Here is a 17,050-nt window from a genome sequence, read left to right on the forward strand (position 1 = left end):
CCCTCCCAAAAACCACACACACAAACTCACTATCCTGCTGGTAATAGCTCATCCAAAGTGACCATTCTCCCTACAATGTGCATGATAATCAAGGTGGGCCATTTCCAGCACAAATCCAGGTTTTCTCACATCCCCCCCACCCCCATACACACACAAACTCACTCTCCTGCTGGTAATAGCTCATCCAAACTGACCACAAAGTCTGCTGCAGTTTCCACGGTATGCATCCGATGAAGTGAGCTGTAGCTCATGAAAGCTCATGCTCAAATACGTTGGTTAGTCTCTAAGGTGCCACAAGTACTCCTTTTCTTTTTGCGAATACAGACTAACACGGCTGTTACTCTGAAACCTATTATTATCACAATACACTGGTATATGTAATGTCAAAAGTTTCTGTGCCCAGATATGGATGCTGCAGTGTTCCCACTTCTGCAGTTTAAATAAGAAAGTGACGTAATCAATCTTACCTATAGGTTTCAGAGTATTAGCGTGTTAGTCTGTATCCGCAAAAAAGAAAAGAACTTGTGGCACCATAGAGACTAACAAAGGTATTTGAGCATAAGCTTTCGTGAGCTACAGCATCCGATGAAGTGAGCTGTAGCTCATGAAAGCTTATGCTCAAATAAATTTGTTAGTCTCTAAGCTGCCACAAGTCCTTCTTTTCTTCTTAACTATAGGTGTTATCTCTCTAGATACTATAAGTGGCTGTTGAAGGGGGTGGGTTGCAGAGTCGCTTTGTGATTGGGGACTGGAGTGGCAGTGGGCTTGCCTTGTGATGGGGATGACTGCCTTTTGTTTTGTTTTGTTTTGTTTTGCATTTCAAAGATTGTAAGGGTAGACACAACCCATCCCATTTCATAGAATCATAGAATAGCAGGGTTGGAAGGGACCTTAGGAGGTCATCTAGTCCAACCCCCTGCTCAAAGCAGGACCAATCCCCAATTTCACTCCTGTTTGGGCTGCTAATCAAAAATCACACCCCCCCTGCCTTCCAGCAGCTAGTTTAGGTCACAACCACGTTGAGAGTTGGATTTGGTTACCTTGAGTAGCACCTTGCTCATTCCACTGATGAAGCCTCTTGGAAGCTGAGTATTGGTGGCTGATTCTGGACCTGAGGTTGTACTTGATTTGTCTGCTGGTGAGGAGCAAATGTGTTGTCCACATGTTCTGCAATATAAAAGAAGTTCACAAAGCCTGAGTGTCAGTAGCTAACTGCCCATCGGTATTTCTCACCTATTTTTTCCTCACCTATATACAGGGGTAAAATCCTGCCTATATTGAAGTCAATGGGATTTTTGCCATTCACTTAAATGGGGCCAGGATTGTACCCTGTGTCTTTAGAAGTTGAGATACGAACACAATGAATTAGAGGTATCTAAAGTGGCCACCTCTGCATTATAATCATGTGTCCCATTTTAGATATTTATTTCAATAACATACTGGTTTCATATCTCTCTCTTCATGGGGGCAGATCCTCAGCCTCCAATGGAGCTATAACAATTTACATCAGATGAGACACTTCCCCCATAACTTTACCATTTTTACCACAGTGGTTTACAAATATTGATGGGTTCAGGATTCTACAGCAATAAAATGTTGCCTAAAGGTTGGAAATATTCCTCAGATTAGATTAACACTGTGTCCTGATGTTTTCCAATGTCAAAGGTCAAGTTTGCCTCTTGGAAAAGTTCCTCTTTCCTGTCTCCACATCTCCCTCCCTTAACAGCTCTGACATTCCCTTCTTGCCACCTCTGGTCTGAAGAAGGCCCTCCATGTGCATATGGAAACTGAGAGCAGAATTAGGCAGATCAGAATTTATGAGTTTTCCTTTAAAAATGATGCTCAGGAAAATGTACCAAGCTAGGATCTTCAAATGTGCTAGTCTTTTCAAGATCACACTGTACCTTATTGCTTTCATGGCCCTGGAATAATAGCTGCTGTGAAAGAGAAATTATACTTTCAAAAGCATTCTTTCTGCCAGCAAAGATTTTCTTGGGAGTGAAATTGACCATAATCTTCCTGTCAAGATCAATTCGTAGTTATTTTTTCACCAGCCTCTTAAACAGGATTTAATTAAATGAGCTTGCTGGGATGTTCTTGTGACCTGTTAAGAAACATGATGAATCCAGACTCCCCTAGGTTCTGACATAGTTCCATGCCATGGTACCAGATATTCAAAATATGCCCTCCTGGCTGTTGCAGGTTCTCTTAATACTTGTCTCATTTTTATTTTGTTTAAACTGAGGTTTTCTGTTGTGGGTTTGGGCGTAAAGGGTTGATCTCCTGCACCTGGAATTTAGCATTTGGTTGGAGAGCATCCTGGTTTGCCTCCTCTTGCAATTTATCAATAAATTAAGAAGAGGCCAATGAATTGAATGATTGCCTGGCTGATTGTTGCACTGCTGCTCACGTAAACTGAAGCGTGAATATTTTAAACTGTGCTGGCCTGTCAGTATTGGATTTGTATTTGGTGTGTGAAGAGCACACTGGGAGGTTTCAGATAAATCACAGCACAAATAAATAAATACATAAAGGTGGGTTATGGGTGAAGAAATAGAAGGATACAAATGTACATATTCATTTACTTATACAGTATCAGGAGATGAGGGAAGCAAAGAGGTGTAATTTTTCTAGTCAAGGATATCATTTGGTCATAGTAACTCCAAAACAAATGACATTGGCCAGTGTTGTTCAGAATCTCCTGGAAAAGTAGGTTTTCTGAATGCAGTGGGAGAGAAGCCACTTTGAAGGATGCTTTTCAAAAAGTAGTTTCTTTTCTTTTCTTCTTTTAAATCATTACTTCACTTTATAGCACATTAATGGAGCGCAGAAAAACAGCTCAATATTGTGAGAGTAACATGCTCAAGGTTAAACATTTCTGACCCAGGAGTTATTGTGTTTAAAGACAGAAGGGAGGAGGGGAAAGTACTGCATTGTATGACTATTTTTAACTTCTCTGATTCATAAAATGCCTGGAAACCTTCCCTTTGGAATACAATAACAGTACAGAGAGTGACTGTACTTTTAGGTAATTATTTAATAGAATTATTTATTATCTGTAATATGGTAGCACCGAAGGGCCCCAACTGAGACAGACCCTTTTGTGCTGGATGTGATACAAACACATAGGGCCAGATTGGGAACCCCTTACTCATTATGATAAATTATTCATACAAGTAGTCCTAAGCGAACAAAAATTCTCTGTAATTATTTTCAGCATTTCTTTAAATATAGCACAAAGCACAACTGCATAAAAGCTGAAGTTTAAAAGTATCTCAAAACATTGATATTATTTAACTTTAACATTGATACCAGGACTGTCAAGTGATTAAAAAAAATAAATCTTGATTAATTGCGTGATTGAAAAAATTAATCGTGATTAATCTTGCTGTTAATGATAGAATACCGTTTATTTAAATATGGTTGGATGTTTTCTAAATTTTCAAATATATAGATTCCAATTACAACACAGAATATAAATGTACAGTGCTCACTTTATATTTATTTTTATTACAAATATTTCACTGTAAAAAACAAAAGAAATAGTATTTTTCAATTCACCTAATACAAGTACTGTAGTGCAATCTCTTTATCATGAAAATTGAACTTACAAATGTAGAATTATGTACAAAAATATAACTGCATTCAAAAATAAACAATGTCAAACTTCAGAGCCTACAAGTCCACTCAGTCCTACTTCAGCCAATTGCTTAGACAAAGGTTACAATTTTCAGGAGTTAATTCTGTCCACTTCTTGTTTACAATGTCACCTGAAAGTGAGAACAGGTGTTTGCATGGCACTGTTGTAGCCGGCATTGCAAGATATTTATGCACCAGATGCACTAAAGATTCATATGTCCCTTTATGCTTTAACCAAAATTCCAGAGCACGTGTCCAAGCTGATGATGGATTCTGCTCAATAATGATCCAAAGCAGAGTGGACCATTTTCATCATCTGAGTCAGACGCCACCAGCAGAAGGTTAATTTTCTTTTTTAGTGGTTCGGGTTCTGTAGTTTTCACATAAGAGTGTTGCACTTTAAGACTTCTGAAAGCATGCTCCACACTTCATTCCTCTCAGATTTGGGAAGGAACTTCAGATTCTTAAACCTTGGGTCAAGAGCTGTAGCTATTTTTAGAAATCTCACATCAGTACCTTCTTTGCATTTTGTCAGATCTGCAGTGAAAGTGTTCTTAAAATAAACAATATGTGCTGGGTCATCATCTGAGACTGCTATAACATGAAATATATGGCAGAATGCAAGTAAAACAGAGCAGGAGACATACAATTGTCCCCCAAGGAGTTCAGTCACACATTTAATTAAAACATTATATTTTTAATGAGTATGATCAGCATGGAAGCATGTTGTCTGGAATGGTGGCTGAAGCATGATGGGGCATATGAATGTTTAGCATATCTGGCATGTAAATACCTTACAACACCAGCTACAAGAGTGCCATGAGAACACCTTTTCTCACTTTCAAGTGACATTGTAAATAAGAAGCAGGCAGTAGTATCTCCCGTAAATGTAAACAAACTTGTTTGTCTTAGTGATTGGCTGAACAAGAAGTAGGACTGAGTGGACTTTAGGGTCTAAAGTTTTACATTGTTTTGGTTTTGAGTGCAGTTATGTAACAAAAAAAAATCTACATTAGTAAGTTACACTTTCATGATAAAGAAATTGCACTATGGTACTTGTATGAGATGAATTGCAAAATACTATTTCTTTTGTTTATCATTTTTACAGTGCAAATATTTGTAATAAAATAATATAAAGTAAGCACAGTGCACTTTGTATTTTGTGTTGTAATAGAAATCAATATATTTGAAAATGTAGAAAAAACATCAAAAATATTTAATAAATTTCAATTGGAATTCTATTGTTTAACAGTGCGATTAATCACGATTAATTTTTTTATTTAATCGCCTGAGTTAACTGTGTTTAATCGACAGCCCTAATTGATACCATCGGCCATTATTTTGTATCTACTTACCCATATATTGTTATTTCCTATTTCCTTTGCAAAGCCTAGCATGTCTCTATAGCCTTTTAGGACTCTAACTCTCTGTTTTCATTTGCAAAGCTTTTATATCTCTCTTCCTAATATCACACTTACATTTGAAATAGAGGCAGTACCCCTGTCGTTGCCATGATCCATTGCAGGCTATCATTTATCCCTGTTCCTCCTAATCTCAGTGCATCTGATTAGCCTCAACAAAGGGCAAAGCAGATTTGTGTATTTTGGCCGAAGACCATGATAGCTTTACAAAAATAATATTGTAAGAGATACAAAATGTCAGGTCCCACTAGCAATTGTTGATGATTAAATGTTTGTTTTTCCCCAGTGGTTGCTACATTTTCATGTTACTGCACAGATGATTTTTTAAAAAAAAAGTAAGAAAAAAGATTTAAGGCCTTTTCTGTTTCTTCCTGTCCAATTTTAAGCATTACTTACTTGTAATAGAAAATATGTTGCTTAAATGAGCAGTTTTCTTGGGCTGGTTCAATAGTTTTTGAGGCCCAAATGTGTGCCAAATACTGCTTGGAAAGACCACCACAGGAGAACAATTAAATTTAAAGTAGGTTACATTTTTCATTATAGAAGACACAAATTAATGGCCTAAACACCCTCTTACTACAGAGATACAACAAGGGCCCTCCGGGATAATAACGCTGTGAAAATCTCTTCAAAGAGATTCCCTCTCCCCAATCACTCCATGTATGTGTGTGAGGGAGGGACATTTTCTCCACAAAAGATGTGGTCCTGCCTAATAGATCCTTCCTGTAATGTAACGTCTGGTGATACGCAGATTCTGTAGATGGTGACACTACTGCACTCATCAGCATAGTTTCTGAGTAGTCCTGAGGTACAGCAGCATCCACTGCTTCCTCTGGCCTGCACCCTGGCTCCAGCTTGCTCGCTCTTTTTCACTTGTAACAGTGGCCAGTGGAGTCAGTGGCTATGACCCCCAGCCATATGACACACATACCTTTTGTAACCATGACCTATGTCAGGTGCCTAGGTCAGAAAATACAAAGGGCTTTACCAGTGTTTAGAAGAATTTGTGGAGAACTCTCTCTGGTGTTCTAGAAAAAGGGGATGGTTCTGTGGAATTTACTGACCATTCCCTACCACGCAGCACAGGAGGTCTTCTTCATGTGGATCTTCTGAGCATGCTCTAGCCGAATATTTTGAACTACAAATATTATTTTTAACCTGTGAGTCTTTAAGTTCCTTAGAAACATGTACTAAATGTTATAAGCCTTCTTTATACTAATTTTCAAGATTGATCAACTGAAGCAAAGAGTTTGTATGAAAAAGTGCTCACACCTCCCTATTAATACACACAAGCCTGACTTGTACATACACACGAGTTTTATATTTGCAACAGTGACGTTCCTAAAATAACACAGGACACAAGTCAGCAGCCAACTATGAATGCACTCTAACTGTCCTGACTACTGGGGATCTTTTTATAACAGTTTCTGTGCATATAACAAAGCCTCAAGGGTACTACTATATGGAGAATTTTCAGATTTCCATTCTGCAGATTGTTACAGGAATTGGGCACATCATGGGAGGGTAAAATAGAAGTAGGTGAGTTTGGGAGTCCCTATTTAAATCAGCAAAAGAGAAACCACACAGCCACACAAAAAGCTTTCCAGTAGCTCCGCTTGCTATGGCTGGTGATACTTTTAATCTTGCCCTTTAGCACTGTCATTTCAATTTGTCTGTAACAAGGAAATAAGGCTTTCTTCTGTGCTGGGGGGGGGGAAGTCAGATAATAATTAAAACACATTTAACTTAGCACATAGCTCAAAAAGCTAAAATAATTAGTTTTTGAGGGGGCGGGGGAAAGAGCAGAGGGTAGAGTTTATTTCTCAGGCTGAACTCTTCCAAATACGCAGGTGGTGTCAGAGAGAAGGCTTTGGATTCTTTGACTATGGGATGTTGTTCCAAGAAGGAGGAGTGCTAGGCAGAGACAGGCTCCACCTAACGAAGAGAGTGAAGAGCATCTTCGCAAGAAGGCTGGCTAACCTAGTGAGGAGGGCTTTAAACTAGGTTCACCGGGGGAAGGAGACCAAAGCCCTGAGGTAAGTGGGAAAGTGGGATACCGGGAGGAATCACGAGCAGGAGTGCGCGAGAGGGCAAGGCTCCTGCCTCATACTGAGAAAGAGGGACGATCAGCAAGTTATCTCAAGTGCCTATACACAAATGTAAGAAGCGTGGGAAACAAGCAGGGAGAACTGGAAGTCCTGGCACAGTCAAGGAATTATGATGTGATTGGAATAACAGAGACTTGATGGGATAACTCACATGACTGGAGTACTGTCATGGATGGATAGAAACTGTTCAGGAAGGACGGGCAGGGCAGAAAAGGTGGGGGAGTTGCACTGTATGTAAGGGAGCAGTATGACTGCTCAGAGCTCAAGTATGAAACTGCAGAAAAACCTGAGTGTCTCTGGATTAAGTTTAGAAGTGTGAGCAACAAGGGTGATGTTGTGGTGGGAATCTGCTATAGACCATCGGACCAGGGGGATGAGGTGGACGAGGCTTTCTTCCGGCAACTCACGGAAGTTACTAGATCGCAGGCCCTGGTTCTCATGGGAGACTTCAATCACTCTGATATCTGCTGGGAGAGTAATAGAGCGGTGCACAGACAATCCAGGAAGTTTTTGGAAAGGGTAGGGAACAATTTCCTGGTGCAAGTGCTGGAGGAACTAACTAGGAGCGGAGTTTTCTTGACCTGCTGCTCACAAACTTGGAAGAATTAGTAGGGGAAGCTAAAGTGGATGGGAACCTGGGAGGCAGTGACCATGAGATGGTCGAGTTCAGGATCCTGACACAGGGAAGAAAGGAGAGCAGCAGAATACGGACCCTGGACTTCAGAAAAGCTGACTTTGACTCCCTCCGGGAACTGATGGGCAGGATCCCCTGGGAGAATAACATGAGGCAGAAAGGAGTCCAGGAGAGCTGGCTGTATTTTAAAGAATCCTTATTGAGGTTACAGGGACAAACCATCCCGATGTGTAGAAAGAATAGTAAATATGGCAGGCGACCAGCTTGGCTTCACAGTGAAATCCTTGCTGATCTTGAACACAAAAAAGAAGCTTACAAGAAGTGGAAGGATGGACAAATGACCAGGGATGAGTATAAAAATATTGCTTGGGGATGCAGGAGTGAAATCAGGAAGGCCAAATCACACCTGAAGTTGCATCTAGCAAGAGATGTTAAAAGTAACAAGAAGCGTTTCTTCAGGTATGTTAGCAACAAGAAGAAAGGCAAGGAAAGTGTGGGACCCTTACTGAATGAGGGAGGCAACCTAGTGACAGAGGATGTGGAAAAAGCTAATGTACTCAATGCTTTTTTTGCCTCTGTCTTCACGAACAAGGTCAGCTCCCAGACTGCTGCACTGGGCAGCACAGCATGGGGAGGAGGTAACCAGCCCTCTGTGGAGAAAGAAGTGGTTCAGGACTATTTAGAAAAGCTGGATGAGCACAAGTCCATGGGGCCGGATGCGCTGCATCCAAGAGTGCTAAAGAAGTTGGTGGATGTGATTGCAGAGCCATTGGCCATTATCTTTGAAAACTCATGGCGATCCGGGGAAGTCCCGGATGACTGGAAAAAGGCTAATGTAGTGCCCATCTTTAAAAAAAGGAAGAAGGAGGATCCTGGGAACTACAGGCCAGTCAGCCTCACCTCAGTCCCTGGAAAAATCATGGAAAAATCAGGTCCTCAAGGAATCAATTCTGAAGCACTTAAACGAGAGGAAAGTGATGAGGAACAGGCAGCATGGATTCACCAAGGGCAAGTCATGCCTGACTAATCTAATTGCCTTCTATGATGAAATAACTGGCTCTGTGGATGAGGGGAAAGTGGTGGACATGTTGTTCCTTGACTTTAGCAAAGCTTTTGACATGGTCTCCCACATTATTCTTGCCAGCAAGTTAAAGAAATATGGGCTGGATGAATGGCCTATAAGGTAGATAGAATGTTGGCTAGATTGTCGGGTTCAATGGGTAGTGATCAATGGCTCCATGTCTAGTTGGCAGCCGGTATCAAGTGGAGTGCCCCAAGGGTCAGTCCTCAGGCCGGTTTTGTTCAATATCTTCATAAATGATCTGGAGGATGGTGTGGATTGCACCCTCAGCAAGTTTGCAGATGACACTAAACTGGGAGGAGAGGTAGATACGCTGGAGGGAGGGATAGGATACAGAGGGACCTAGACAAATTGAAGGATTGGGCCAAAAGAAATCTGATGAGGTTCAACAAGGACAAGTGCAGAGTCCTGCACTTAGGACAGAAGAATCCCATGCACCGCTACAGACTAGGGACTGAAAGGCTTGGCAGCAGTTCTGCAGAAAAGGACCTAGGGTTTACAGTGGACGAGAAGCTGGATATGAGTCAACAGTGTGCCCTTGTTGCCAAGAAGGCCAATGGCATTTTGGGATGTATACGTAGGGGCATTGCCAGCAGATCGAGAGACATGATCATTCCCCTCTATTACACATTGGTGGGGTCTCATCTGGGGTACTGTGTCCAGTTTTGGGCCCCACACTACAAGAAGGATGTGGAAAAATTGGAAAGAGTCCAGCGGAGGGCAACAAAAATGATTAGGGGACTGGAACACATGACTTATGAGGAGAGGCTGAGGGAACTGGGATTGTTTTGTCTGCGGAAGAGAAGAATGAGGGGGGATTTGTTAGCTGCTTTCAACTACCTGAAAGGGGGTTCCAAAGAGGATGGCTCTAGACTGTTCTCAGTGGTAGCTGATGACAGAACAAGGCGTAATGGTCTCAAGTTGCAGTGGGGGAGGTTTAGGTTGAATATTAGGAAAAACGTTTTCACTAGGAGGGTGGTGAAATCTCCTTCCTTAGATATTTTTAAGGTCAGGCTTGACAAAGCCCTGGCTCGGATGATTTAGCTGGGGATTGGTCCTGCTTTGAGCAGGGGGTTGGACTAGATGACGTCCTGAGGTCCCTTCCAACCCTGATATTCTGTGATTCTATGAAATACTTCAACTATAGTGGGTTAGGTACAGAAATGGGAATGAGGAGACCTGAATTCTGTTGCCACCTCTATTGCAGACACCCCAACAAATCTCTGCATGCCACATTTGCCACACCTATATCATCTGGCTAAACGTTCCTTATCCCTTATATTTTTTTGAAATCATCAGTTGTATGGAGGTGACAGTTGTGGTTCCATAGTAAAAGTTGAGTTCAGTTCCATGCTTAATCCAGGGATTCATCCTTATTCTTATGAATGAAAAATGAAGAGAATCTTCCCAAAAGTTATAGCACTTTCCAAGTATAGAATAAATTTCCTGAGAATGTACAAATAAATCTACTAAATTAGTTTTGGAGTTAAAATGAATGTTACAATGAATTCTTTAAGAAATTTAGCACCTTTGTGTGTCTGCAGTTATACTAATTATTATTAATTATTATTATTCATTATTTGGATTATCATTTTATCTAAGAAAACTATTCATGGCCTGGATTCCTATTGTGTTTTGTGCTTTTCAAACAGAAAAAAAATGAATGTCCCTTCCCAAAGAGCTTATAATGTAAATACATTACAAGAGATAACAAATGGATACAGACAGAGGGGGAGTACAAGGTAACAATAAGACAATATTGGTCAGCATGACAGGTAGTGGTCTCAGTGTACAAGCTGACTAGCTTCCGAGATAGCTAAGAACTTACTGACACATGCATACACTTCATTTTAAGATATTTATTTAATTTAATTAATTTATTTATTTAGAGGATTAATGGTCACTTTTCCTGTTATTCTTCATGAGTGAAAGTTTCTATTTCAGCAGATGTTGAAGAAGGATGTTATATTACAGAGAACTTCACGAAGAACTGCCCTCTTTTAAAATGGCTGCCAACTCCCATTTTCTTAATGGGACTGGATGATCTTATTTAGTTGGCCATTTTGAGAGGGGCATCTATGTTTCATTGTTCTCAGTAAGACTGAGTACACTTTTCCATCTCCTGACTGTATTGAAGACCCCCATCTTCACTGATAGGAACTTGGCTTCAACCTCATTGTGAACAATGGGACATGGTAGGCATTTTGAAAGAGCAATTCTTCATGAGTTATTCTGAACAGGAATCTATGTACTTGCCCTTCTGACAGGCAACAGAGAACTAGAGAAGGGCAAATATAGTGCCCATCTATAATAAGGGAAATAAGGACAACCCCAGGAATTACAGAATCTAACTCATATCTAACTAGATTGCTTACTAACTCTTTACAGGAGTTCTGACCTGCAGTCCTGCTCTGGTCCCAGCAAAAGCATCACACAGACAGAGAGGACCCTTTCTCCCCCCCCCTCCAGCTTGGAAAGTATCTTGTCTCCTTATTGGTCATTTTGGTCAGGTGCCAGCGAGGTTATTTTAGCTTCTTAACCCTTTACAGGTGAAAGGGTTTTTCCTCTGGCCAGGAGGGATTTAAAGGTATTTCCCTTACCTTTATATTTATGACAGGTAGTTACAATCTGGCCAGGACACAGGGGTTAAGATCCCTACTCTAGCAAAAATGAGATGAGATTTTTAGTAATCTTGGTTTTATATCTCATGGTAGATTATAAATTCTGTCCTCCACAACAGTAACAGAAGAATCTTTTTCAAAACAAGTGATTTTTTAATGGAAAAATAAAGCTATTCGCATTCTCTGTGTTCAACTGTTCTATCAGACATGCAAGAGACTATAGATTGGGGATTTGTGTGTGCAACTTCAATCCATGTTAATGGGCAATACCGTGCACGCCTAAATCCCCATGTGTCATGCTGAAGATGCACACCGCTTTTTCCCCCCTTTGGCGCTTGAAATGAAACACCAATATCTTCCTTTTCTGAACTTTTTGACTTGAGGGATTCTAAGCCTGCTGAGTATTTGAAATCCATTTTAAGACTAAGCAGATGTGGAGGCAGGAGAAGAAAGTGACAGTTTTCATCCGGCCTTGTCTGCCCTTTCGAATGTCAATAACTGCAAAATACTAGCAGAGAAAGGATAAAAGCTTTTTGGATGTGTGGACGTTTTCTAATACCCATGTGAACACCTAGCTAAAGAGTGAACTGGTTCTAAGATATAAGGGTACAGCAGTATCTGAATAATCTCACTTGAAAATTTCTTCGTTAATAAACTGATTTCTTCAGTTCCATTGCTTTGCTATGCGTTTTCCCTGTCACAATATCCTTTTATTTCTTAAATAACTGAACTGTCTCCTGCCCCACAAGTACATTCTTAAACTGTATGCTTATAATGATCCTTGTCAAATATAATCTTGTGTTTCCATATTTAAACTCTCATTCCATAAGGAAAATCATATTGCTTTGTTCTTAATATGCTAATTTTGCAATCATCATTCAACTTGCAAAGTATTTGTTTTTTGATATGCATGAATATGGCTTAGGGGCAGCAGAGTTCCTTTACTTGTAACCAAAAAGATAAGATTAGCTTGTCATTCCTTCTTGAACTTTAATCAACCCAGAGCTCAAACTAACGAAGGGCAACAGTTCAACCTAATGAAAGGCAACAGTGGCAACTTGTTAGGGTCCCATGAGTCATGTCTTTGGCATAAGCTTAAGAGGTACTATGTGTCACAGGCCAGAGAAACAACACCTATGTTCCCCCTCTGCAATCCAGCAAAGGCACCCTCTCTAGGCTCCTGGTTCCTCAGTTATTACCCATGTCTCTCTCCCTTCTGACCTGGTTACCAGTCTACACTGTGAGTTCCTCAGCAAATCTATCTCCCATGTTTGGCCTGAAGGCTGGACTTTGACCATCCCTGATTTAGGACTACGTATCATTTTTACCATTCTGAGTTTCTTTGCAGAAAAGCACCAACATGTTACATAAATGCAGAGGCTGAGTATTCATCCCTACTTCCATTTTAAATTATTGCTCTTTGCAGTTCCAAAATCCAGAACAATCAGTGAAAAGAAGACTGACAAATGTGGCTTTCTAGGAACTGCCTTTTTTGTACTCCATGAAGTTATTTAGAGAGATATGTTAAATTTTAAGGGATTTTCCCCTCCCCCCCGAAATGGGCAAATGCCAACTTTTTTCTAGAAATGGCCAAGTGGGTATTGGCAGTGGGACAGTAAGACCATTGAATGGCCAGTAAAAACCAGAGGATGTTATCACAAACAGAAGAAGATAAATTGTGATACCTTCTGTCTTAAATGTGATTACAATTATTATTGTGCAATCCATCAGAGATTGAGTCTCTCTCACACACCGTTACTCACAAAAACACAGGCAGGTAGAAATCAAGAAGTAGGATTAAATAATAAAATTGGACATGTTTTATTAGTCTTTGCCTTCAGACAATCGAATGTGTTTTATTTATGGCTTTCCATGCAATACAAATACCATATATACCTAGTACATGGAGCACAGCCTTTCTGGTTAATCTCCATCCTCAGGGATACAGTTCAGGATGGATATGCCTGGGCACTTCAATTTTACAGGAGTAAAGCAACAGGACACATTTGGAAAAAGGCCAGTTTTGCTTTCATTTGCACCAGTTTAAATATGTAGTAACTCTACTAATTGTAGACATACACTGAGATATCTGAGATCAGTATTGTCTTTATCACACTGAGAACAAAAAGAACTCACAACTTGTTTTTTGTTATTTAGTCCCAATATATTATAAATAACATCTAGCATTTAAAAATATTTTGCATTTCTATGAAGGGATCTCAAAGCATTTCACAGAGACCTCTTTATCTTTGAATCTCAGGAGACTCTACAAAAATGAAAAGGAGTACTTGTGGCACCTTAGAGACTAACAAATTTATTTGAGCATATAGTGAGCTATAGCTCACTTCATCGGATGCATTCAGTGGAAAATACACATTGTTTCATGTTCTCTATGTATATAAATCCCCACACTGTATTTTCCACTGAATGCATCCGATGAAGTGAGCTATAGCTCACAAAAGCTTATGCTCAAATAAATTTGTTAGTCTCTAAGGTGCCACAAATACTCCTTTTCTTTTTGCGAATACAGACTGACACGGCTGCTACTCTGAAACCTGTCATTATGCAAGGCACTGAATTTAGCCCTATGAAGTGGAAATCTATCAACTTCATGAAAAAACTCATACAGATACAGACAGACATCATCTTCCTTTCCAAATGCAAACAGATGGACATCATACCAAAAGGACTGAAGGTAAAAAATATCACTCTGGTTACAGTGTGTATGGTAATACCCATTGTTTCATGTTCTCTATGTATATAAATCTCCCCACTGTATTTTCCACTGAATGCATCCGATGAAGTGAGCTGTAGCTCACGAAAGCTTATGCTCAAATAAATTGGTTAGTCTCTAAGGTGCCACAAGTACTCCTTTTCTTTTTACAGAAATGAACTACTTTAGACTTTCAGGTTTGAAGGCTATTATTAGGTATGAACCATCATAGAACCAGCATCCCACAGTGCCTCCTGGTGGTGATACCGAGAGTTGCAGCCCCTCTGCTTTATCCTCTTCCAGACTTCAGTGTTCTGTGCAATGACTTGGGTGCAATGACTTGACCCTCTGGCTATGTCAACCATTTCTGGGATATCCAAGTCCAATAGAAACAAAACACAAAGTCTTTGTCCCAGTCTGAAACTGGGCCCTTCCCCTCCTTCCCAATAGGTCTATCTTCTCTTTTCTAATTCAAGTACTGTTCTGCCCACTCACTGAGCTCAGCTTTTGCTCTCCCTGGGGTTCTTTCTGTCTCTCCCCTCAGCGCTTCCTGGGTTCCTTTGGGTTGCTCCCTGGTCTTTCCTGAGCAGCCACTCCCAGGCCTTCCTACTTAGAGTCTACCATAGGCCTTTGTGCTTGCTTTGTGCTCTCCTCTGGCTCATCAGTCTTCTGTGCTCCTCTCTAGCCAGCCCCCCACTGTTTGGCTTCCTTCATCTTAAATCCCAAACCCTGCATGGGTATAGTGGGGCAGGATTAACTCCACGGTACTGATTACCCAATACCTCCTAACCCTCAAAAGGACAGGTTGGAGTATTACAATATCCCATTTCACACATGAGCAGAGGAAGGCACAAAGAGGTTAACGCACTACTTTTCAGAGGGGCCGAACATCTGCAACTTCCACTGACCTCCATTTTCATATGTGGGCCTGTCATAAATATAAAGGGAAGGGTCATCACCTTTAAAATCCCTCTTGGCCAGAGGAAAAATCCTCTCATCTGTAAAGGGTTAAGAAGCTAAAGGTAACCTCGCTGGCACCTGACCAAAATGACCAATGAGGAGACAAGATACTTTCAAAAGCTGGGAGGAGGGAGAAAAACAAAGGGTCTGTGTCTGTCTGTGTGATGCTTTTGCCTGGGACAGAACAGGAATGGAGTCTTAGAATTTAGTAAGTAATCTGGCTAGATATGCATTAGATTATGATTTCTTTAAATGGCTGAGAAAATAGCTGTGCTGAATAGAATGAATATTCCTGTCTGTGTGTCTTTTTTGTAACTTAAGGTTTTGCCTAGAGGGATTCTCTATGTTTTGAATCTGATTACTCTGTAAGGTATTTACCATCCTGATTTTACAGTGGTGATTCTTTTTACTGTTTCTTCTATTAAAATGTTTCTTTTCAAGAACTGAATGCTTTTTTCATTGTTCTAAGATCCAAGGGTTTGGGTCTGTGGTCATCTATGCAAATTGGTGAGGATTTTTACCAAAGCTTCCCCAGGAAGTGGGGTGCAAGGGTTGGGAGGATTTTGGGGGGAAAGACTTTCCAAACGATGCTTTCCTAATAAAAATGAACCCAGATAAATGTTTGGTGATGGCAATGGAAGTCCAAGGGCAAAGGGAAAATAGTTTGTACCTTGGGGAAGTTTTAACCTAAGCTGGTAAAAGTAAGCTTAGGAGGTTTTCATGCAGGTCCCCACATCTATACCCTAGACTTCAGAGTGGGGAAAGAACCTTGACAGTGCCCCTAAATGCAGCCACCAAAATGCCTGTTTCAGTGCCTACATAAGTGGTATGATTTAAAGAGGTGATGCTCTCTTCAGTTGCCTACATAAAGATGAGATGTTCATATTCAAGGCACTCGCATCTGCAAGTTTTGGCATGAGTGACTTGTCCAAACTTACACCACAAGGTGTCATGGAAATGGGAATTCTGGAGATTTAACTATTAGACCAATAATTATAAATAACAGGTTTCAGAGTAGCAGCCGTGTTAGTCTGTATTCGCAAAAATAAAAGGAGGACTTGTGGCACCTTAGAGACTAACATGTATTTGAGCATAAGCTTTCGTGAGCTACAGCTCACTTCATCGGATGCACACCGTGGAAAATACAGTGGGAAGATTTATATAGATTCATAAAGAACATGAAACAATGGGTGTTACCATACACACTGTAACGAGAGTGAACACTTAAGGTGAGATATTACCAGCAGGAGAGTGGAGTGGGGGGGACCTTTTGTAGTGATAATCAAGGTGGGCCATTTCCAGCAGTTGACACGAATGTGTGAGGAACAGTGGGGGGTGGGGCATAAACATGGGGAAATAGTTTTACTTTGTGCAATGACCGATCCACTCCCAGTCTCTATTGAATCTTAAGTTAATTGTATCCAGTTTGCAAATTAATTCCAGTTCAGCAGTCTCTCATTGGAGTCTGTTTTTTTTGTTGAAGAATTGCAACTTTTAGGTCTGTAATCGAGTGACCAAAGAGATTGAAGTGTTCTCCGACTGGTTTTTTAATGTTATAATTCTTGACATCTGATTTGTGTCCATTTATTCTTTTACGTAGAGACTGTCCAGTTTGACCAATGCACATGGCAGAAGGGTATTGCTGGCACATGATGGCATATATCACATTGGTGGATGTGCAGGTGAATGAGCCTCTGATAGTGTGGCTGATGTGATTAGGCCCTATGATGGTGTCCCCTGAATAGATATGTGGGCACAATTAGCAATGGGCTTTGTTGCAAGGATAGGTTCCTGGGTTAGTGGTTCTGTTGTGTGGTTGCTGGTGAATATTTGCTTCAGGTTGGGGGGCTGTCTGTAGGCAAGGACTGGCCTG

The 17,050-nt window shown here is 40.6% G+C and overlaps 1 long non-coding RNA gene across 1 annotated transcript in view; it reads right to left on the reverse strand.

The window, feature by feature from the left end:
* LOC311518971 overlaps positions 1-17,050 on the reverse strand; it is a 101,771-nt gene that overhangs the window by 15,469 nt on the left and 69,252 nt on the right. Inside the window, exon 2 of the long non-coding RNA XR_014711165.1 lies at positions 1,041-1,167. This is a non-coding gene — a long non-coding RNA (uncharacterized lncRNA). The remainder of the gene's footprint in view (positions 1-1,040; positions 1,168-17,050) is intronic.

This window comes from Lepidochelys olivacea (genome assembly GCF_965140295.1).
Source record: "Lepidochelys olivacea isolate rLepOli2 genome assembly, chromosome: 3".
NCBI lineage: Eukaryota > Metazoa > Chordata > Testudines > Cheloniidae > Lepidochelys > Lepidochelys olivacea.